Source organism: Corvus kubaryi, unplaced genomic scaffold (genome assembly GCF_017639235.1).
Source record: "Corvus kubaryi isolate FWS band 111438036 unplaced genomic scaffold, C.kubaryi_AGA036_p1.0 134, whole genome shotgun sequence".
Taxonomy (NCBI): domain Eukaryota; kingdom Metazoa; phylum Chordata; class Aves; order Passeriformes; family Corvidae; genus Corvus; species Corvus kubaryi.
In genome coordinates this window covers 2,895,663-2,903,147 of record NW_024580668.1, presented here as the reverse complement: position 1 = coordinate 2,903,147, position 7,485 = coordinate 2,895,663, and the positions used below count along the sequence as shown (strand labels likewise).

The following is a 7,485-nucleotide window of genomic DNA, read 5'->3' as shown; positions in this document are numbered from 1 at the left end:
AGGGCCAGTCTTGCAGCCAACAGCAGCTTCACTGCTGACTTCAACACGTCCAGCCTTATATCATGAAATATCTGTTGGTCTCCAGCTCTGCCAAATACACACAACTTGCTGGATGTGCTTTGGAGCAGCTTTCCCAGCCTAGGAGCCAAAACTCCATTCCCAAGCTGGTTGCAGCCTCCCCTTGGTCTGCAGCACTCCTGTGGCTTTGTCTCCTCATCTACTGTTCTGGAAGAGGAATTCTTGACGTGAATACATACACTGCCATAAACTGGCAGGGCCATAAAACCCTAGTGAACAAGCTTCCAAACAGCTAGATTTATCTAAGTAATGACATTTTAAAGCACATTTAAAACATTTTATAGAACAGTTATTTTAACTTCCTTCCAGGCCAAACTTTGAGGATGTTATGTTTGCTTAATTGAGCTGTTTCAGATCTGTTCCAGCACCGACAATAAGATCGTTTTGTCCCTATGCAGGAAACTGCCTCTGTTGCTGCCAGTGTTCACATAATAAAAAATAATGATTTAAAATAAGCCTCAGTGCAATTTTAAGATTCCTGATTGTTATGGAAGTGTCAGCTGTGAAGCCTAAAACCAGAGAGGGACAGCAGAACTTGCACAAGTGCAGCTCAGGGCACAGCCAAGGGCTGCTGGATTCAGTCCCTCAGCTCTGCCTGCAATGGGAACAGATACTTCTGGATGAAAAAACCCCAAAGACTCATCTTTTGAGTTCAGAATTCACATCCTCTGTATGCTTCCATCCCAATACCCTGCTTGCTGACTTCCACTGCTGCCACAAACATATTATTCTCTGTATTCAACCTTCCTTCGGAGAGAAATTCTGCCCAATTAAGCTAAAAGGAGCCTGTTTGAAGTTTTTATTTATCAGGTAATGATTGACAAGACCTCGAGGCAAAAACTAGGAGCACTTTATACTGCAGTCATTCATTACCCGAGTACAAAAGCAACAAATGGGTTATTATGGCCACTTTGAGTTACTCTGTTTTAAATAAAAATGTCTATTCCCTTTTTCTACTTAATGCTGTGGAATTTGTATTCCTAAATCAGCAGCCAAGAAAGACCAGAAGTTTAGGATAACAGGTTTAATGCACTGATTTGTTCCCTAGCTGGTTTTCCAAGGGTCTGTTTACCAGGCAATAGGAGCAGACTTTTTAATTTTAATATTTGGAAAGTTGTTTCATGGTATTGTGAGGTTTACCACATTGAGATAAATCTGCTGTTTTCTCCAATAGAATCCTCATGTATGAATTCACGCCACGAATGAAGACAGCACAATATTAAAACAGCTTAAATTTGGCTTTGTATTTAAAAGGAAAACAGGAAAAGCCATAGAGAGATTCATCAACTTCACACTTTTTTCACCAGGGAAAGGTACTGGAGAAAGTTGGGGAAAAAAAAGGGGGCTCAGCCTCAGGCCTACAAACCCTTGGAAAGGCAGCTTTGCACTTGACCAGTTTTTCCAGGCATGGTTAAGCATTTAACCATTTGCAGACTAAAGCTCTACATGGGGCTGCTTGAATTAACCTCACCCTCAGAGAATTGGCTTGCTTATCTGCAATAAAACCCAGTCCCAGGCCAGTCAGCAGTAATTTGGGGAATGGAGCGTTTGTGTCTGGGCCTGGGAGGGGGTGAGTGGCTGTATCCACTGCAACCTCTGTGCCCGTAATTAAAACCATGCCCGTACCCTTTCCCCGGGAGCTGAGGTGACTCCTGAGTGAGCAGCTCTGTGCTGCTGATAACTTGGGGCTAATGGTCTTATTTTAAGAAGCTCTTAAGAAGAAAGGAGGGGATGCCAGGCCCTCAGTGGATCTGTTGTGCTTTACTGTGTCAGCACCTGGGGCTCCAGCACAGGACGTTGGGGTTGTGCTAAATTTCCAGAGCAGCACTACAGGTTTGGGATGTCACTGTGGTTGTGGAGTGCAAAAAGGGTCACAGAGGTGTTTTTGCCCTGGCTCCCCACCTTCTCTCCCATTGCATGATCTCCCCACTAAGGTCCAGAGTGGACAATAGCCCCAGCAGTGGCCAGACACTGATGGTGACACCAGCAAGGCGACTTTCAGCTTGGCTAACGAAGGAGAACTGTTGCAGGCTGCTGGATTTATTCCCATGCTATTTGTTGCTGCTGTGTCAGGTGCTCCATATAAAATACGTGGAAGCAGAGACATTGAGTGTCTGGATTCAGTTATGAAGGGTCAGAGCTCAAAGATATCGTTTCTCAGGTCCCGACAGTTCAAGCCATTTTGTTCAGTGTTTAAAACAAGCTGTAGACAAGAGCAGAGCAGTCAGTGGCTCTATGTCTCTCTGCCTCAGGCAGAAGCACTACTCAACCTCCTTAAAAAGAGAGGTTTGGGCAATTGCTTAATGAGAATAAATTCCTCATTTTAGCCTCTATCTTAGGCTGCATGCTAGGCACACAGGAGCACAAACAAACATACTCAGCAGATCCAAAACTGACATGTGAGGTGTTTTGCTTCTGATTTGTTTATACGTTTTCCTCAGTGATCTACTGCCACTACTGACCTATATTTGGCTCCTGAAGTGAGAAACTAGCTCTTAAATCCACTGAAATGAGTTGTTCTTCCTGAACAACTGTTCTGAACGACCTGGCTGGACCACAGTTTTAGGAGTTGGTTAATTACTCACTCCACAGACATATTTCATGACACCTCAGAGTTAAGTTTTGGAGGAGACAGCAAGTAGAGGTAGGGCCAGGCATTTGTGAGAAGAAAGAATGCAGCTACTGCCTTTGCAATTGTACAACCAAGTTCCAAAATCCATCTTACAGGGTTCCCCTGGAAACCCAGCTGGTGGTTTTGGGGAGAAGGAACATGACACTCACAGAGATTGGGCCACCATCAGCTTGGAGTAACTTTAATCAAGAGATCTTTTTCCTAACACCAAGTCACACTTTTTTTATTCTAAATCAGAAAAATGCACAAGTGATTCCAAGTGCAGCCCATCAGTTGTTTTGGTTTCACATGACTACTGAGAAATCAACTGTAAAGGCCGGTGCAGTTATATACACACATACCATGCACAGAATGTGAACTGTAAATACTGGCAGGGAGTCTGGTTTAAGAAGCTGCAGTTAATGTTGTGTCAGAACAGCCCTTGGAACCCCCATTTCCAGAGACTTATAGTGCAGGAGGTGGGGAGGGAATAAATCCGATTTTGCTGGAGCTTTGCCTACAACTTCTCAGCCATAAAGCCTTTATTTATGGCTGTTACACAGCATGAAGGATTCAATTTGTCCTTTGTTATGAATTTCAGTGGATCATGTAACTGTTTATTTCCAGATATTTAAAAAACGTTGGTATTTTTGGTTTGCAGGAAAAAACAAAGCTCCTCATAGTCTACACTAGTGGGGATGTGCTTAGACCACATTTGATAGAGACAGGGGGTCCTAAAGCCCTGAAATTTCCTCCACAGGGGCCACAGAAAAGGATGAGACAAGGCAGTAAAGCCCTTCCATGAGGTTGGTGTGCTTGGGGATGAAGCCTAGGCTGGAGGTTGTGACTGAGCGACTGAGGTGGTGGAGCCTGGGCTGGAGGAAACCTCAACCCTGCAGCCACTTCAGTCCTGGGCCAGGAATGGCAGCAGCTACCTCTGAGAGCTGCTGGAGGCACTTCTTCATGGGAGTAGGTGGAAAAGCATAACCAGTTCAAGGCACAAACTGGATCAGCTCTTCACAGCTTTGAGAGATTTCCTGCTTCTAGTAGCAGCTGAGAACAAGATGCTCAATAAAAGAATGTCACAGCCAAAAAGGGACGTGTGTCTTCAGTGACTCACTGCACTTTGCAGTGGCAGTGTGGAGTTGCAATGACAGCCCTATTAATTAACACTTGCTAAGCATTTCCTCTTCAAAGAGTTTTTGTTGATGTCAGTTAAAAAGGAAGATGCTTGGATTTTGCATTCATTTATTTCATGTTTCTCATCCGGCTCAAGAACAGGCCCTGAGAAACCTGTTTTTTGGGCAAGAGGTAACAGCCTCAAGTTAAAAAGAGATGGAGGCTCCTTCCTGGGAGTTGTGGGAGATTGACAGCAAGTTAAGCCCACGGGTCAAATATTATGTTCTCCAGATGGGAGTGACAGTCTTTGAGGAAGCAGATCTGGTTTTCTGCTGCAGCACCTCTCAGAAAATGAAAAGAAAAACATCTCTGCTGGCACTGCAGGATCCTGGAGTGGCTTTTGCCTCATTTCCAGACCATGTGTCAGACATACCCTGCTGTCTCCTCAGGTGTCCTTGTTCCCTTTATGAACAGAGGTAGAAGACCAGGGATGCATCAAGTCTGTGATTCACCTGCCTCCTCTTGAAATATTCTCAGCAAATGGAGAGGTGGGACAGATCACAAGGATTGTCACCGTCTAGGTCAGACCCTGGCGTACCAAAGACTGCATTTACTGCTCATACAGCTTGAAAAAGAAGTGATTTGGGGCTATTTATTGTCAGTATGACAGTAGTGACCTCAAGGGCTTGTTTTAGGCTCAGGATCCCCCAGTTTTGCCAGCCTCTGGTTGAAAATACACAGGTTAATTGGACAGAGGCATGGCAAACCCTCCCCAGCTCTATTCCCTGCCTCTGAAGGGAGTGTAAAGGAACAACGTACCAGAGGTCACACACCCACTTGCAGAGAAGTTTACATTTAATCAACATCTCTCCCTCCCACCCTGTACATATGAGGATCTTCTGGGAAAAATAGCAGTTAATCAATCCATGAAAATATTGAGCTACAGCTCTTCTCTCCCCAGTCAAATTAAAGACCTTTTCTGTGCAGCAAGAGCTGATAAACGTTGTGCCCTGTACTTTAGGTCCTCATTGCTGGTGTCTACCTTAATTGCTGTTTCCCATTTGCTTTGGCCCCTTCTCAAAGGAAGCAGCACATCTAATTGCACACGGAGGGAGATGTCTGCCTCTGATCTGTCTGAACAGTTTCTCCCTCAAGTAATTTAGAAGCGTCTCTGTTGGTAGTAGACTAAACCAGTAAACGAGAGCAGCTTTGGGATTCAGCCATCTTCCCCAAACGAAAGGATTTTCCCTGTTCAGTAGGATGTTGTCACATTTGGCTGCCAAAACTGCTTATTGTGCTGTGAGTTGTCAGCCAAAATGAAGCTCCACTGCTGCCTGAAATTGTATTTGTTGAGGCCTCTTCAGGTTTGAGAGGAAGCTGCCATATCCCCCTCCCCACTCCCTTTTCTTCCACCATTTACTCAATTGCATTAACAGCAGCAGCAACATCAGAAAGTTTGTGGTGATGGGACTGGAATTCCTCAGTGGAGTTTATTTTAACACATCCAGAACACCAGATATCTACCGAGCTATATATAGAGAAAGGGCTACATCTCTGAAGAATTAAAAAAAAGGGCCTATACTTCTGAAAGCCACAAGGCCACAAAGATAGATTATGTGAATTACTGTCATTACCAAAATTGCTGGTTAAAGAAGAACTTCTGAGCACCCTGCATCGCTCTAGCAGCTCAACTATAGGAACCACTGTAATTACAAAGTATTTTAAATCATGCCAGTACAAACACAATCTGGAAATGGAAAATACCGTGCTAGTCATTGCATCTGGAAATTAATGGTTGGCATGGAAATGCATGGAACTGGTTACTCATGCTGAGCAGTGGGCACGGTGAAGTCATGTCCACCACCACTCTGACTACCTTTGACTACAGGCAAAGGTTATTTCCAGTCTCACCCACACTGCTGGCAGCCCCCAGATCCAAGGGCTGCTCCTCACATAGATCTGGCATCACAGTTAGGGAGTGAGCTGTCAGCTCACAACATCCCCAAGTGTCAAGAAAGGTGTGACACACAAAGGCCAAAGGGCTGCACAAGCCACATCAGCCTCCTTGCAAGATCGAGGCAACATTTCAGTCAAGTAATACACAAAGAAGCATTTTAGTGAGTCTATTTGGAACAATAAATGTTAGGAACTTCTTACGAAAAAACTGAGAGAGAGGAGTTTGCAACCAAGCAATTTCCACTAAAGAGAGGGAAAAACCAACCAACCAACAAAAAAATCTTTACAGACACTTCCAGATTCAGCACACAGATTTTACTGGCAAGAACAGGTTTTCTCCCCAGCCTCTGCACAAGGAAGGAGTTGTGGGTGGACAGCAGAGAAGGACGAAGCAGGAGCTCATCCATTTACATCACACCTGAGCCCTGGCAGCCAGCAGATCCCTTCCCCAACATGCTGTCCCAGCTGCAGGTGCTCTCCCCAACAGGGTGACTTCACCTGTTGCACAACATCCAAGGGACTAATCTCCAAACACCATCAGCCTGGAGAGTACCTGTCCTTATCTACTGCAGAGCAGCTGTTGTGGGCTTCTGTCTGCCAGATCAAAGGAGAGCTTATTCCAATCAGCCAGCATTCCTCAGAAAGCTGGAGTCAGCCCTCTCTGGGATGGAGCTCACCCTGGCCCGCCCAGGGTTGGGTGCAGAGCAGCAGGATCACTCCAGCCAGAGCTGCAGGCTGATCTCTGCTGTCCTGAGGACAAGAGCAAACCAGCTTTCAAAGGTAGAGCATCTCTTTCTACCTTTGTTTCTGCATGCCCAGTTCCAAGCAATGCTTTTGGTCCCCTACATGGATAGAGGACATCCACTCTTCCCTACAGGTCAAGCTTGAGCTACAGCAGCAAAATTCACAAAATTTCAAGATTATTTTGTCTGCAGAGTGTGAAGAACTTTTAAGAACCTCCTCCCAGCTCCGTGCTGTACTCAACCCTGTCACTGAATGGAGCAGAGTGGGTAGCAGCAGAACAGGGCACAACCCACAGAGCCAGCAGACAAATTTTGCCAGCTACAACAAACGAGGCCACTGCCTAAATTGTTTCTGTACACAACAAGCCCCAGTCCTGGTAAGACCAAAAGGAAGGTGAAACCAGAGAAAAGAAAGCATTTGAATAATAATTAAAATAATATTACTCTAAAAACACTACACAGAAGCTGCTCTACCTGGATTCACACACTGCTTCAAGCTGCAGCCTGTTCAGTGATCAGTCCCAACACCTGTTTCTCAGTCACTGCAAACTACTGCATCATTTTATTTAGGACTGAAAAGATGAAACTTACCTCTCCAGTACCAGAGATCACCTTTCTCATTTCCTCCACACACTCTTCTCAAGAGAACAGGCTGTGACATCAAGGTAGCACCAGCACTTTGTCCTTCCAGGGAAAGGAGACCTCGCATCTTTCTGAAGTCATCAAAACACCAAAGGCCACAAGGCTTCTTTCCTCCTTAGGGCAAACTCTGGCCTTGCAAACCAAACCCCAGGACCAAGCTCCCAGCTCAACTTCTCGGTGACTGGTACAAAATCCTATAACTCAGTCCTTCCTGGGAACTCCTGATTTTCACCTAATTTGGTGATACTTTACACACCAAGTTTTCTCAGTCAGGAGGCACTGTTCCCTCTCCCCCAGGTGATATGGCTTAAGCCTCTCTCTGCCCTTCTCCCAGGC

General features: G+C 45.3%; 1 protein-coding gene across 2 annotated transcripts in view; it reads right to left on the bottom strand.

Moving 5' to 3' along the window:
• Window positions 1-7,485, bottom strand: part of SPO11 (SPO11 initiator of meiotic double stranded breaks) — a 217,561-nt gene that overhangs the window by 81,624 nt on the left and 128,452 nt on the right. The gene's annotated exons all lie outside the window — the stretch shown is intronic.